This window comes from Lissotriton helveticus, chromosome 3_2 (assembly GCF_964261635.1).
Source record: "Lissotriton helveticus chromosome 3_2, aLisHel1.1, whole genome shotgun sequence".
Classification (NCBI taxonomy): domain Eukaryota; kingdom Metazoa; phylum Chordata; class Amphibia; order Caudata; family Salamandridae; genus Lissotriton; species Lissotriton helveticus.
In genome coordinates, this window is record NC_136062.1 from 383,063,776 (window position 1) to 383,080,242 (window position 16,467).

Genomic DNA, 16,467 nt, shown 5'->3' on the forward strand with positions numbered 1-16,467 from the left:
CATCAAGCGCATTCCAGTGCCAGAAGTAGGTCGTGGTTGTTATTCCCACTACTTTCTGGTACCCAAGAAGGACAAGGGGGGGCCTACGTCCTATCTTGAACTTACGGAATGTGAATCGCTTCCGCTGGAAGGAGAAGTTCAAGATGCTCTCATTGGCTCAGGTCTTGTCTGCCCTAGATCCACAAGACTGGATGGAAGCGTTGGACTTGCAGGATGCGTATTTCCACATCCCCGTCCTGCCAGCCCACCGGCGTTACCTGCGGTTCACGGTAGGCCACGAGCACTTTCAGTTCACCGTGCTCCCTTTCGTCCTTACCAGCGCCCCTCGTGTGTTCACGAAAGTAATGGCGGTGATCACAGCTCATCTGTGCAGATGGGGAAGACCCCTATCTCGACTATCACCTCCAGACGATGGCCGACCTCCTGCATTTACCGGGGTTCTCCATCAACGTGCCGAAGGCGCACCTCGTACCCTCTCAGCAGCTCCTTTTCATTCGAGCAGTTCTGGATATGGCGCAGTTTCAGGTTTCTCCTCCCAAACAGCGAGTCTGGGATATACAGGCGCCGATTCCGATCTTTCAGCCTCGATCTCAAAGTGACCCGGAGGCTGCTGGGCTTCATGGCCTCCTGCATCCTTCTGATCGATCATGTCAGATGGCATTTGCGGGCTCTGCAGTGGGACCTGAAGTTCCAGTGGGCGCAGCATATGGGGAACCTGTCCGACTACGTCCAGATCTCGGAGGGCACTGCAAGACAGTTGAAGTGGTGGCTCCTGAATCACACCTGCGTCAAGGCCAGATCCCTCTCCCTTCCCATCCGGAGCATTCCGTAGTGACGGATGCGTCCCTCCTGGGATGGGGTGGCCACATGGGAAAGGGAGAGATCCGAGGACTCTAGTCTCCGGCGAAGTCCAAGCTTCACATCAACCTGTTGGAGCTTCGGGCAATCCGTCTCACACTGAAGGCATTTCTCCCCTCTGTCAGTGGTAGAGTAGTGCAGGTGTTCACACACACACACCACCGCCATGTGGTACTGCAACAAACAAGGCGGGGTGAGGTCGTGGAGCCTATGTCAGGAGGTTCTGTGCCTCTGGACATGACTGGAACACCAGGGCTTGTCTCTGGTGGTGCAACACCAGAGACAAGCCCCCTGGCTTTTCGGACAAACTGTCTAATCCGGCCCCCGCTGCAGCTCATGTAGGAACAGCGCCAAGAGACCTATGGTGTAAGTGCGCTTTACAAATCCCCTAACATAGAACATAGGTTCTCTAAACGCCAGGGCGGACGAACTCATCCGCAGGTGCGTGCTAGATCACGAATGGAGTCTGCACTCGGAGGGGGCGCAAGGTCTCTTTCAGCAGAGGGGAGAGCCTTGGTTAGATCTATTCGCCACCGAAGAGAACGTGCAATGTCATCAGTACTGCGCGTTGGAATTTCCGAGGCGGCACTTGCTCGGAGACGCTTTTCGGCGTGAGTGGTGTTGCGGTCTTTCCGCCTATACCACTTCTGCCCAGAGTGCTGAAGATTAGGAACGGTCGGGCCCAAGTCATTATTGTGGCTCCGGATTGGGCACAAAGAGTCTTATCCCGAGCTATGAACACGAATCCTCCAATCAGACTGCCTCTTCAGAAGGATCTTCTGTCACAGCAGCAGGGAAAGGTCCTCCATGCGAACCTGTCCAGCCTCCACCTCTTTGCGTGGAGTATGAGCGGTGGCAGTTGATTCCTTTTGACTTGCCTCTTGAAGTTTGCGATGATTCTGGCAGCCAGGCATCCCTCCACTAAGGTGGTATACGCCTGTACGTGGAACAAATTTGTGGATCCCCTTTCTGCCCCTCTTTCAGATGTTATTCTGTTCCTCCTCGCATTGGCCCGGCAGGGCTCTGCTCTGGGCACTATAAAAGGTTACCTTTCTGCCATCTCTGCTTTTCTCAAGACTACTTGATCAACCCTCGCTCCAAGTCCCCTGTTGTAAATAGGTTCTTAAAAGGCATTACACACCTTTTCTCTCAGTAAACAGGGAACAAAACTTGATAATAAACCGATTCAGAGGTGTGTATCATGATCCAACAACTAGGGATGATGGTGAAAAGCGAGATAGGTCACGTGTTTTAGCGGAATCCTTCAAGGAATATATTTTCAATGCTTTTCTGAAGTTCAGAAATTATTATTCAAGACTGAGATAAAAAAAAAAACAGATGAGGTTTCCTAGGGTGAAGCCTTGGTAGGGGAGTGATCTTCCTTCAAATCCCTTGAATGTGTTAGGTGTGGTTGCAAGCAAGTTCCAGGATCAGACCCATATCATGCATTAAGCACGAAGCACATAATTGTGACCTTTGTTCACCGCTGAACTGGTCACCAGTGTAATGCTTGCAGGGTTGCAATGAAATGGTCAGAGTTGCACATATTGAGGCTCGGACAGGTGGCATAACTTTAAGCATTTTTATGATTTGGCAGGTAGATTAGCGTAAGTAACATTGCAGAAATCAAGCATAGATATTGCCACTATAAGCCCAACAGTATTACAATGCAGAGGAGTCAACAAGTATTGGCATAGCCAATAGGTCTCGCCTTTGGGACTTTAAGTGTGTAGCCATGCAACAGTTGATGTTTTACCAATAATATTGTGCTGCATAATTAAATACTTATAAGGTCCCAATGGCGAGACCTATTGACTATGCCAATGCTTTTCTGATTTGGGTTCTTGGTTGTAGCAAGTCTCAGCGCAGGGACACAACCAGGTGCTTTATGCATCCATATTTTATTATTATGAAATGGATCATTAGTGTTTTGCTTGCAAACTGCTGGAGGCTGTCACACTGCGGCGGTAATAGCACTGCATGAAGAAGCGCATGCTGCTGGAGTCCTATAGCACTGCCAGGGCACTGCAGGGAGTAGTCATACTGCAGGCAGTAAATGTAAATGTACAGGAATTTATATAGCGCAAATCACCAAGCGGTTTCTAAGCGCTTGTTTAGGGAACCCGTCCTGGTATTCCCCTGTGAGAAAACCACGGCAGGTTATCCGCAAGGTGAAAGCCAGGCATCCCGCCGCGAGGGGCCATTGTGGAGATTAAGCAAGCTATTGCCCAGAGTCGCAGAGTGTGAACCTGTGAATCGAGTAGGCACCGGAGCGAGAATTGTTGAGTCCATGGACATTTTAGGACTCAAGACCCCGCCGAGCCGGGAATTGAACCCTGGTCCCGGGCTGACCTCTGCTTCCAGGTCTGCCTCCTCTAACCAGTGAGCCACACTTCTCCACGTAGTCACACCGCAGTGGTCATAGCACTGCAGGAGGAAGTGTGTGCTGCTGGAGTCCTATGGGACTGCCAGAGCACTGCAGGGAGTAGTCACACTGCAGTGATCATTGCACTGCATGAAGAAGCGCATGCTGCTTGCGTCATAGCACTGCCAGGGCACTGCAGGGAGTGGCCACACTGTGGTGGACCTAGCACTGCATGAAGATGCGTGTGAGGCTGCAAGGAGTAGTCACACTGCAGTGGTCATGGCACTGCATTAAGGTGCGTGTGCTGCTGGAGTCCTATAGCACTGCCAGAGCACTGCAGGAAGTAGTCACACTGTAGTGCACCTCCACCCTCACCTTCAGCCCCTACTGCTGTTTTGCCATTAGGCTGCCATTCACCAGTCCCTTACTCCAGAACTGGGGACTCACCCAGCCCTGAGAGCAAAGTCATGCCCTACAGCGTTGCACAGATCTAACAGTACACGTCATGGCTACCCTGTAGTTCTCGTGTGGTCCTCAAAGCACACAGTGTGTGCATGCCGAGGGACACCAGTTGCTTAGTTTTGTTGCAGTATCTGCACGTTGTGTTACGCTTGAGATTCAGAGGGAGAGCCGAAGGGATGGGGGTGGATGTCTGCCGTCTTCGTTCTGGGCTGTTTGCTGCAGTGTTTTACCTCAGATGCTGCGCACAGAATACCCAACACAGACCGGGAGGTAAGGGTTAACCCTGCAGTGCGAGGTCCCTCCCGCTGCTCCCATTGGACATCAATTTCCGGGGAGGGTTCAAATTGAGCAATCTGTTCTCACACTGCAGAGGGTGATGTAATGGGAACCCTGGACCCTGACAACATCACTGAGGAGCAGCACATGTGTCCCGAGCAGGGGCCGGGAGACCCACAGTCTGCTCGGCACATGGATGTAAATAGACAGGGAAGCAGGCAGACGGACGCAGACAGAAATAAATACATAAGTAACACGCATGCAAGTCCATTTACTCTTTGTAGTCCCGTCTGCATATTTCTGCATGTGTGCCCGTCCGTCGACTAGCCTGCCATGCTCATGGGTTGGTAGACATACTGCCAGACATGACTGACCATTAAAATATATGCAGAATGCCTACATTTAACCACATTAATTAAACCATTTTAGCGCAGAGTATCTACAGTCCAATAAAAGGTGCAAAACCCGGTCTGCTTGAATTTATGGGTCAGACTAACGGTAGAAAGGCCCATGGCAGATAAAGAGAGAAAATACATTGTTAGCTCCTTATGATTAGGGTGACCAGATTTTTAACAAGCATTGGCCGTGAAAGTAACGCGGCTCACTGAGAACATCAAAGCGGACGAGGAGGGAGGGGGAGAATGGATGGGGGTGTGCAAGCAGAGGAGCCATTAGAACAAGGCTTAATGAGATAAGAAAGGAAGATCGCGGCTGCGCGCGTTAACGCACACTTGCACGTGTTGTAATGTGTTTACTATGGGAACTGTACCGATATTCCTGTTCCTGACCCTTGTCCGGTTAATAACTCACTATTGGCCATACAACGACACAGAAACCCGTTCTCTGATTAAGTCATAGCACATGCTGTCAGAAATTAGGCAAGCAATATCCCTCCAGCCCTCATAGAGAGCATACCGAGTTCTCAAAACAAATCAAACCTCCAGCCGAACTGGGAAATCCCCCGCAGCTATTGTTTTGATTTCAGCCAAGAACTCCGTAAAGAATGTAAGAACGACCAGTTCTTATGACATCCTTATTGACGTATTTATGTCCATCCTTACGTCAAACTCGGCACCTTTCAGGTATAAATATTACCGACATTGCCCTAAGCAACACACGGTGGTGACGAGTTGGAGCAGCGCTACTTGCCGAGGAGCCCAGCTGATGCAGGAAGCCCACGGATGCTGCCCCTGCCTTTTGACGTGCTAGAGAGAGATGCTGCCTTTCTCCTGCCGAGAAATCCAGCTCCGGCGTTCCCAGCCCCCCTCGCGGGCAACTGGGATATCGAGTCCAGAGATTGAGATACCAGCCCTCCAGCCTTCTAAATCCCAGGTACTGAACTGAATAACCCCTTACAGAGAATTCTTGAGTCAGATCCTTGGCAAACCAAACTTAAACTGCTACTTATCTACTCCCGCCCACGTATTAGGCTTAGGTCAGGTACACCGGGGTAGGCGTAGTTAGAAGCACCTGTTGAGTACGATTAGTCAATGTAAATATGTATGTATAACTTTATCCATTTTAAGTATCATATGGCTAAGAAACCATATCAATGCTTTTACAGTATTATTTTATAATCCTGCTTTTACTGTATGCACTTTACTTAACTATAAGTATTGCAATAATAGCGATTCATTTCTCTTGTATGAGAAAGGAGACTGATCAATAAATAACACCCTTTTATTGAACACGCCCGTCTCTTCCTTTTCTCTACAATCTGGTGAAACTAAGAATGCACGTACTGACTGAGTAAAATGATGGTCTTTTTGTCTTCACACGACTCTAGAGATATACTCTTGATTAGGGGGAGCAAAGTTGTCATGTTCTATGGTTGTCAGAAACTAAATCCCTTCTTGTCTATCCAGGGAGGTTGAACTCCTCCTTGCCTATTCGAGAAAGTTTCTAGTGAACTCTGAGCTAGCTGGCACACAACTTTAAGTCTAATATCGTCAGTAGAAGACCTAGTTAACCACAGTCCTACGTCTATACTATTGAAGATATTATTCCAATGCGCAGAGCCTATTGGGAAAATAGGAACTACACTACAGTGTTCACGCGCACATGCACGCAAGCTTTAGACCAGGAAAAGCTTGTGGGTAGCACTTTGAAAAGCCCCTTATTAAAAGTCGAGCAGCAACGCATGCGCTGCTCTAGGCTCGACCTAAAAAGGCACCCATCCGCACCCTTAAATGTAATCTTTGTCGAGGCAGATATGTGTTGTCAGTACCCACCCACCTCCGATTTGGAGCACTGGGCTCGGAGAAGTGCTCCGTAAACTCTCCCTTCCCGATGGAGTCAATCGCAATGTTTTGGAGCATCAGTTTGTACCACTGCATCTGTGTAAAAAAAAAAAAAAAAGACATAGATTGCTCCCTGTGTGAACTTGCCAAATTTCTCACCTTGTTGGGTCTTGTGGTTATTGCTGGACTGCTTCATTATCTATTAAAGTCGCTAATTTCTGTACATGTACAGCAGGAAAAATACCGCTAACTAGGTTATTTATCCAATTGGATTCACTTCCTGAGACATATACCAAGCCATCATAGGGATCAGTTGGACCCTTTTCTAGGCAAATATATGAATTGGCATGAGCATTTACAAGATACCCCTCTCCTAAAATACAGCTTTTTCTGGGACGGAACTTTTCATAGTTTATGAATGTTTTTGGGTGACAGGCGCATCGTGCTTTGTGTGGAGAAATGTAGCGCCTCGACTGAGCTCAGCTTTATTTTTCTTTGCTACTCTGATATAGCTGCAGACTACCCGGGGCTATCTGTTCACACGGGTATTGAATACAGCGGCAGCTGAGACTTTGGGACCTGCGACCCAGTTTTGATCCACCCATATTACCTACAGGAGTCCCTGTACATATCTCAGGCCAAATATTTTGCCCTAGGGCTGATAAAATGTACTGCATTTCTGGAGATTAATTCCAGGTTAGGCCACAAAGATTAAGAGGTGGCTGTGAATCGCTTGATCCTCTTATGCGAATTAAGGTTGCCCACGCATGCCACAGGAGGTATTTCCAGTTTGTTTTGAATTAACTGGGGAGGGCTTGGTGTGTACCGAACAGGTCGAGACGTTGCTTTTTGCTTGCCCTTACCACAGAACGGCTAACCTTAATTGTGTTTACTTGTTTTCGTTTATATGCAAGGTTAGGGGCACCTTACTTCCAAAAGTGAGTCGGTGGGGTTTCACAGAAACCAAAAGAATAAGAACCTCAGAGCTACAGCACTGTCAAACTGTTCTCTTCAAAAAATGTAATTGGATTTGCTTTACTAATTTCCCTGCACTTTCGTATGATGGCAGGAAAGTGAGCGTACAATTACCATTCTACGCTCTCTCTCAAATCTCCTGGACCGCTCCCATCTGCTTTCGATTCTGGTCCATCTAAATGGCAAGACTTGCTTGATGGCTCGTCACGTACATATCCCTAGCAAAGTGCATAATATTACAGCCTATCGGTACTTTGGGGTCTGAGGCTTCGTTATTGCATCTAGATACAACACCACTGACATGCACCTAAAACCCGCTTTTGCAAATGGATGTCTGCACTATGTAAAGATGCTGCGAATGATTAACTGTCCCTGCATTCTAAACACCTTTTTGACCAACTGACCGACATTGCACGAAACTCGCACTGCCTCGAGTCTGAACACCAGAGCGCGCTCTCGCAGCCATTATAAACACTCAGACTCACTTCAAAAGTACTACCAAAGTAAAAGAAAATACAAATACATTCCTGGGAATAGCTAATACTATGGTAGTGAAAGATCCAGTAAAACGTGAAATATAAACTGACACTAAACTGACCGGCATTACATTAATTGTTCAGAAAGCGGCTGTGTTTTCCCCCAATAAAGGCAAGGACAAGACTATAGGGACCCGTTTACATGTCCGTTCTAAAATGCTACGTGGTCTGCGACTTTGCCCAATTGAAGTCCTGTTTCCATTGTTTGCAGATGTTGAATGCTTTCTAGTCTTCACCTACTGTTGTCTGGTGCCCTTCCCGGACTATTAGTCCATGTATGGTTGACCACCTCACCATTGGATTTGAGGTCGCTACCAGAGTTCTAGGACTTTCTAGAGTATTGCAGTTAGGAGTTCCTCATCCAGTGTTTCAGCGACATCTAGTGAAATGCTTAACAAGCTACTTTGTTGTTGTATAACATTTTCAAACAGTTTATCGGATGCAATTAAAAATTCCACTGGCACGACAAAGCGGATACCGCCTTGAGCATATGGTATCCTCAGATAATTTAAACAACTGCTCAGTACTGCCAGGGTAGAGTATCCATTTTATCTGTTCACTATATCCACCGAGCCACCCTGTACAGACAATACATTGTTAGCTCCATCTAATTAGGGTGACCAGATTTTTAACAAGCATTAGACGTAAAATTAACGTGGCTCACTGAGAACATCAATTCTGACGATGAGGGAGGGGAGAAGGGAGGGGGGAGTGCGAGCAGAGGAGCCATTAGAACAAGGCTTAATGAGATAAGATCAGCAGATGGCGGCTGCGCGCGTTCACACGTGCATGCACGCAAGCTTTAGGCCAGGAAAAGCTTGTGGGTAGCACTTTCAAAAGGCCCTCGCTAAAAGTCGAGCAGCAGCACATGCGCTGCTCTAGGCTCGACTTAAAAAGGAAAGGATGTACCTAATGGGACGATTTCACATCGCAAAGTAAAACGTTCTTAATTTGTATACATTTGGCAGTCCAGAGAGTTCCACTTTTTCCAATGGCTGAGGTGGTGGAGTCAAGTCAATTAGCCAGTTGAATGGGGTGCTTGGAAATGTTTATGTGTATTTGGTATTTAAAAAGCAGTAAACGATGCATGGTCAGCATAAAGTTTAATAATGGGAGGAGGATGAGCTGATTTGTAGACTGTTTGGCATTGTAATGCAGTATTCTTTAAAGAGGTAAGCTTTAAAATCTTTCCTAAATTGGAGTGGCATGGAGGTGATCTCTAACATGGAAATAAGCATGTTATGGTATATGCAGGCTTTAGTTTACAGGCAAGGTCTGATCTGTTGTTGATGTGGGATGGTGTTGTGGGACCAAAAAAGAAAATTAATGTGGAGGATATTCTACTCACTACGGAACGGTGAATGCGGAGGAAAAAGTTAGTTGTGGTAAAACCAATATTTGTCAATGGAGAAGGTTATTGTGGAGTCAATGACAGATGGTTGAGTACTATTTCCCTCTAATAGATGTGTGAGAGAAGTAAGAAACACCAGCAGGTGTACAAGCCTCAAGAAGATGATCGGTCATGGCCCTCAATACAAACACTCCTCTGGCAGCACCAGGTGCCAAGGCACAGACTGGCTCAGCTGTTTCAAGTAAAGATGGAAAAGTGGCGGATCTCTTAGGTGAATGTGGAATTACCCCAAAGAGGGTTCAGCAGAAGATGAAAATGAAAGACACTCCATTCACTGCTCCTTTACACGGACACTGCCAGCAGTTCTATAGATTTGTAGCGTTGTTCTGTCCAGATGTCATATCTGTGCTTTGAGGCACGAACCATCTTCTTGCAAATGCTTAATCGGATCTCATTTTCATGTGATATGGGTCACATATGAAGTACACAGAAAAATAAATCTTAACTTGGAGCATCTGTATGGTACAGAAGAAGTAATTTCTATCCCACTTTCATGAGTCATAGCAAGACATCTAGCCACATGCTTCTTGTTCATCCAAACAAGACCGTGCAAGGTCATTCTACACAGGCTGGGTACATGATTATTCAAAACTGTCCTCCACCACATCCATCTCTCAACAGCGTGTACCTCTGTTTGCAATTTTGGAAAAATGAGCTGATCCAGGATATTGTCCATAATCCAAATTGGGAGTAAATGTGCCCAGAAATCAAGAAAATCCAACATAGGCTCACAGTTCCGAGGCTGCCAATGGCTTATGACATTTCTTATGCGCGGAATCCACATTTCCCAAACGAACCTAAAAATTAAAAATGACAAGAACTTAGTTAAGCAAACAAACCACACAAGAATATATAAACATGTTTTCCTTGAAAATTGTCAGCCATCTACTACGAAATCTTCATCTTCCCAAGATTTTGCAGGAGTATTCTGGTTCACTTAGTCATTTTAAAAATAGTTGCACAATGCAATTGAGTTAACACAGGACTCCTTACAGCCTTTCCTTTCCATTCAGAATAGATTTTGTATAAGACTTTGGGTACCACTTTGTAAACACATTCACACCCTGCACATCATTTCAAATAGTATTTCCTGCCTTGAAACGAAGGAAAAACTACTGCTATATTTATTAAAATTAAAGACACATGCTAAATAAATGCCTAATGTTTATTACACTATCAGGGGTCCCATGTAAACTTTCAGGTTTTTACAGTAAATCATGAATATTTTGCTGAAAAGGCAAATGGACCTGGACACATTGGTGGAGGCACAGAATATGCTTTAGGCACAATTTAACTCCTTCTACCATTTTAATACACAAAAAGCATGAAAAAAAATGTATTAACAATATTAATTGGAAGAACATTTTAAAACTTATTCATCCTGAAACTGGACTTGAAACGTTTGTAGGAACATATTTTAGGGGAAACATACATCTTACAAATAGAAAATAGGATGTATACATAGCCCTTGTTCTTCTTACTCCAAAGTGCTGTAGTAACAGGCACTACCTATTACCCAACTCAACCATACCGCACTAGACACAAGATCCCATTGTGCAATGGTGAGGGAAAATAACTACAGGACTCCAGAGTCACTAGTCATGGACATAGATCCGAACAGGCGGACTGAGAGCCTCAGAGAATTACCTGTGATATGGGTCCACTGAGGAATCTGGAGCACTATGGGACAGGTGACCATCTTCCAAAAGAACTCTCCACCGGGTCATCACATCTACGCCATAGGTGGGATCCTGACAAGAAGAGAAAAGCATGGATGCTTAGATCATTACAAAGTAGTAGGCATGATGCTTAATTGGCCCAGGAAAGCTAATCTGTAAAAACTTAATATTAACAAATTTAAAGCATTTCTTTGATTGTAGTCACACTGTGTATAGGTGCAGTCATTATAACCTACGTTACTTTACTACAACAAATGCACATCACAGCGAACACAAGCACTCAGGTGGCTGTGGGTGGCTGCAAGAACGATGATGGATGAACTAAGAAAGGATAGGCGTGCCAAAAGGACCAGGATACCCATATGTGTGATTGTATGACATTCAGAGGTAGAGCGACTGCTATGATGTCAGCACAGAGAGTAGGCAAATTGCTATCAAAGAAATAATTTCAGATTACTGGCAACCACAAGTTTGATCATCATAAACACTAATGCTGTGGAAACAACTATGCTGTACTGTACCAGCTGACGACTGAACAGGAGGTGTCAGATGAAGCACCCATCAATGTGCCATCAAATTACAAACTGTGTATGGAAAACCAATCTAAGATCCTTTGGACTTCAGTTACTACTAAGTCGGCCATGTGGAAATCTACATTAATGGCAATACAACCGAGAACTGAAAGAAGAAAAACAGTCAATTGTCGACAAACCCAACAGGGAACTGGTCTTTGTTTTCACAGCACAGTGGCAAAACCACGATCAGTGTCTTCTGGTAGAGGTTTCACAACTGCAAACAGAAATCGTTCTGCTGCTTAGCATCTTACGTCCATATGCTTGCTCGCCAGATGTTAAGCAGCAGGTTTAATTACTGATTTGCTGAATTAAGCACAAATCTTCCCACTCCTGTTGGAAGAGAGGCCTTCTTTGAAGGAATAATTAGATGAGATATGCTCAGGTTACAAATGCACACACTTTCAGAATTGGGGGTGCCAAAGGGGAGCAAAGGGCATGATTTTCCCCTGCCCGTCTCCAATTATTGAATGAGGTTTATCACAAGATGCAGGGTATCGAAAATGGATGATGAACTGTGTGTTCCAAATGATCAGGGAGATTTTATTCAGTGATAATAAGCTTCTAACATAATGCTGCAAAGTGAGAAATGCCTTGCACTCACTGTTTTTTAGGTGACTGGATCAATTAACAGATTAACCGCACTTCTACAGAGGATCAGGACTATTTCTTAGAGTGTAAGAACACCCTCTGAGGAAGAGTACAAAACTAAGCTTAGAATTAAGCTTGTTATGTGTATTTGTAAAGTGCACTATCCCTCGTGAAGGTATCCTGGCGCTGAGCAGATACGCGTGCTTAGCCCTGCTTATGGTAGGTTGGTTATGGCTTGTTTATTCTTAAGCCCTGTCAGGAGACCAGCCAACATGCTTAAGATCTTGAAGAGGACTCAGGGTCGGATGTGAACTGAAAGAATACACACATGAGGGAGTGTTAGGTCCTTCCTGCGGGCTGAAGGAGAACTTTAAAATGATGTATGTACACACCAGCTTTCTACTCATTTTCAGATTCCCACCTGCAATCTCAGAGTAGCTGCCTCTGCATGTAAGAAAACCGGAGCACAGAGTTTGTGCAAAGTTTCTGTTCAAAGCAAATCACTGGATGAAATATTTTTCTAGTTTTGACACTGAAATTATCAATCCAAGTACAGATGAAAAAGTAAACCTTGACGAGTATCGTCCTAACCAGACAGCTACTGCATGAAAGAGTTCTTAAGCCCAGGCCTCTGGCACATACCAAATATTTATGATGCAACCATTGATGGGGCAAAGTCCTAAACGGCTACCAGGAACTATTTACTTGGACTAAAGGTGACCCTGGCTGCTGTGAGCAAAACATCCAAGGGGAAAACGTAGGATGTTTCCCTACGTAAAGAATAGCCCATGCTGGCTGACAAGCAGATATGTGAGATGTCTAGATGGAATGAAGGGAGGAGAGGTAGTTATGATCAATTACTCATCTCAGCAGAGGTGGCAGGTATCCTAAGTGCTGCTGAAGTGTTGAAATTGCTGCCCAGGAAGAAAAGCTCACCCGAAACAGGAGAACCTTATTTGGAAAATGTTTGCCCTTAGCCATAGTCCCTTAAACATTTTGAAAATCCTACATTAGGTATCTAGACCACAAAGTCAATCCCCTCACTTTATGGATACCAAGATAGGGACATTATTTACTACAGAATGTACTGAATCTTGCTATGGTTCAGGATCTGTGTCAGGTACAAACTTTTTCTAAAAAGCAACGGGTTTTAAAACGGTACACAATAAATGCACATAAAAAATGTTTATTCCGAGGAACATATGGTGTTCGGTGATCAGTTTCTTGTGGATTTCCCAGGAGAGAAGCCGATACACAGTAGTGTCCCTATCACTGCTATCAACAGGACTAGAACAACGAAGATGGCTCATTTGAGTCGAGTCTCTGAGGTGTTGCAACAGAATTCAAAGTCTTAAGAGAAGAGTCACAGGAAATTGTAATTGTGACCACTACATCATGCACTGAGGTGCCGGGTTTTTAGGAACCCGGTGGTGCCAGGGGATAACACCCGAAGACCTCTGAGTTCTCCCTTGTTCCGGACCACAGAAACACGGAGTCTTCTAGTTACCGTCAAAGATCAAGTTTTATTGGTAGCTACCAAGTAACACGTGTCCCAGAAGTACACCACACGGAGAGTAGGTTCTTGGGAGACTGTTCGTTTTTACAGAACCAGCCGTCTCCTTATATACAAAAATAATAGCTGCAAGCAAGAATTCCTGAGTTTATGATATGGCTATACACATATTTCTACAATAATACAAAGAGCAAAGTCATGTAAGCAAGCCCATATTTTAGATGTCCAGTTTGTTGATAGATTACCCAGTTAGGCCTGGAACTCCCATCAGATATCGATGAAACCTTAATAAAGAAAGGTACAACCCAGTCATAAAACTGGCCATAAACAAGGAATGTGGACAGGTGCATGTTTGCAGAAAGCATGGTCTGTATGTCGTGAATGGTTTGTGGAATGTTATGTGTTCATGCTATCGTATTCGGCCACTGGGCGAGGAGCTGCCCAAACAGGTTTGGCCGAAGGCAATGGAGTCAGTTGGGACAGGTCAGGGGGAAGTCACGAAAAGGTGGACGTGTCCCTCTTGATCAAGCCCGACCTTTAATTGACTTATCATGAGGGCAAGATGCAAGATGGATGCCGTTCACAAAATGGAGTTTAAGGGATGGGGACGGAAACTACGATTTTGGGGTGTTGGCAACCCTCGATTGTGACGCCAATACATAGGAATGATGTCCTAATCATTATCGGTTCATAGACACCAAAATCGTCATGGTACGTTGAGGTTTTGTGACACGGGTATTGGACCTCGATATCGGGAAAACACCAGGGTCCGGATTTTTGAGAACCACAGACCCTCCTTTTGCCCTCATATAAGGCAATAACTCATGCTAATCTGAGTCCAAATCGGTATGAAGAAATTCATGGAGATGTTGCTGTAGCATCATTCTGTTACTCAGCTCGTCCTGTGACACAGGCTTCCGTACACGAGGTAGCACAGAGGCCACATAGTGCAGGAGCACACTGTATACATAGGCAGAACATGAACAGAAGTGCCAGGGTCATCCCAATGAAGATCAAAATTTTCCATCCCCAGGCAGTGATCAGCTCCCAGAACCACCCCAGCAGGGACCAGTCCCCTTTCTCAACGTGAAGGGAACCAGATATTTCGTGTAGTTTGGAGATGGCCTGGTATACTGTTGGTGCGTTATCAGGGATGAATATGCAACAACTGGATTGGATGACTCTACACACACCACCACGATCGGCGAGTATGATGTCTAAGGCAATTCGGTTCTGAAGGGTCATAAGTCGATCCGACTGAAGCTCGGTTGTCAGATTGCCAAGTGCTCCGGCCGTCGTAGTCACGGCGGATTCAACTATCCTCGCTAACTGTCGAATATTCCTGCTGTTCACCATAGGCCCCCAAAATGGCAAAAAACCCTTTGCGAAGTCAGCGAATTCCTGACCCGCAGTGTCGTCTTTACTCACGACACCCCTAGCTGTCCTTGTCCGATGGTAATCTGCTCTGGCCGTGTAGGTGGGAGGCAGCAGAAATGAGATAAAATATGTACCTGAGAAATCAGGGGGCAACCACGTGTAGGCTTGGTCGTGGCAAACGAAATACGTGCCTTTGGCTGCCAAAAGTATAGGGGAAGTTCGGGAAGCAAATACATATGTTTCCGTGCAAATGCTCTTTCCTAACTGTGCTGTGGGGTCCCTACCAATACCCTGTAAGCATAAGTGACCTCGGTGGGGCACTATCCAAACTGGGCGGGATTTCTTTGCTGCCTGGCTCTTTACCAGGTAAACCCCATGCTTAGTCACGTTCCAACGGGTGCAGGGACTGAGTTCATCTTTGGGCATTGTCAGATATGTGTCGATATCCCTACTCATATTTCTTATCCCTGCAATTAATGCCTTGTTATTGGAATCGCTCGTAGTGGAACGGGTCGGGTATGGTTCTAGGGCGAATAGGAACATGGTCTGGAAAGCCCACAGAGAACCATAGTAGCTGAATGGCAAAACGACGTATGGGACTCCCTTATCGGTTGTGTGTGGCATGAGTCCGCATATCCAACAGTTTGATGTGTTCATTACGGACTGGTGTTGGTGTAGGAGCTGAATGAAAGAATTGTTTACAAATTCGAGTCTTCGGGCAGACTCGTGTTCAGGTAGAGGGTGAAAGTAGTGTGGAGAAATAGTGGGAGGAGATGGTGGCTGGGTGTCATTCGAAAAGGTAACTTTAAATACGAATAGAGTATAACCAGTAAAAAACACAAGTATACTGCATAACATTAAAACACATAGTATCAGGAATCTTCTTTTGGACAGTATTGTGCCTAACTGTTTTCCGAAGTTCGTGAGTCTGACAGGTCTCTCTACCCTTGGAAACTCCATCCTCTAGTTGCTGCCCGCGGTGGTTGATTGATTCTCCCAGGGAGCGCGCTCTGCTCAGTCCGGGGTAACTCCCGTGGACCAATCAGAACCGTGGACCTAGAACTTCCCAGTTGCACTCCCCAGACTTCAACCGCGACCCTAGCAGCAGAACCGGATGGCGGTTCGAAAAATCAAAAATGAGCTAGTTCCCCTTGGGACGAGAGAGCTGAAAAATCAAAAAATAGTTCTTAGGGGAAAAGGGAAATCACATTAGGTCAATCGTTTATTAGTCTCTTTGTTTAGACCGCAGGTCGTACCGTTGTTTCCCAGGTCTGGTGTGGTCTTCAAACAGCGTCTCAGGTTTGGTAGTGTCCAATTGCATAGACGGCGACACAAGTCCTTGTAAAATATGATCACTCTCCTTTTCGGTACTAGTTTCTTTCAAACGTGCATCGCTGAAAGGGATGAAGCGAGGTACGGATTCTGTCTCAGAGTCGGCAAGTCCTTTGTTGACCCACCGGTCGTATGGAAGGGGTAGAGGGACCCGTTTGCAGTGGGTCCCATGTACCCAGTTCTTCTTGCCTTCCACCCGAACAGCAGATCTCGTTGAAAGCAGCACTAAGTGCGGTCCGGTCCACCTCGGCTGTCCGTTGTTGGTGCGCTGGAAATTCCG

The 16,467-nt window shown here is 45.7% G+C and overlaps 1 pseudogene across 1 annotated transcript in view; it reads right to left on the minus strand.

Moving 5' to 3' along the window:
• Positions 1 to 16,467, minus strand: part of LOC144826013 (tuftelin-interacting protein 11-like) — a 187,985-nt pseudogene that overhangs the window by 63,775 nt on the left and 107,743 nt on the right. Inside the window, exons 5-6 of the transcript XR_013609669.1 lie at positions 10,771 to 10,874; positions 9,752 to 9,920 (exon numbers count right to left, since the gene is read on the minus strand). The product of XR_013609669.1 is annotated as a tuftelin-interacting protein 11-like (transcript). The remainder of the gene's footprint in view (positions 1 to 9,751; positions 9,921 to 10,770; positions 10,875 to 16,467) is intronic.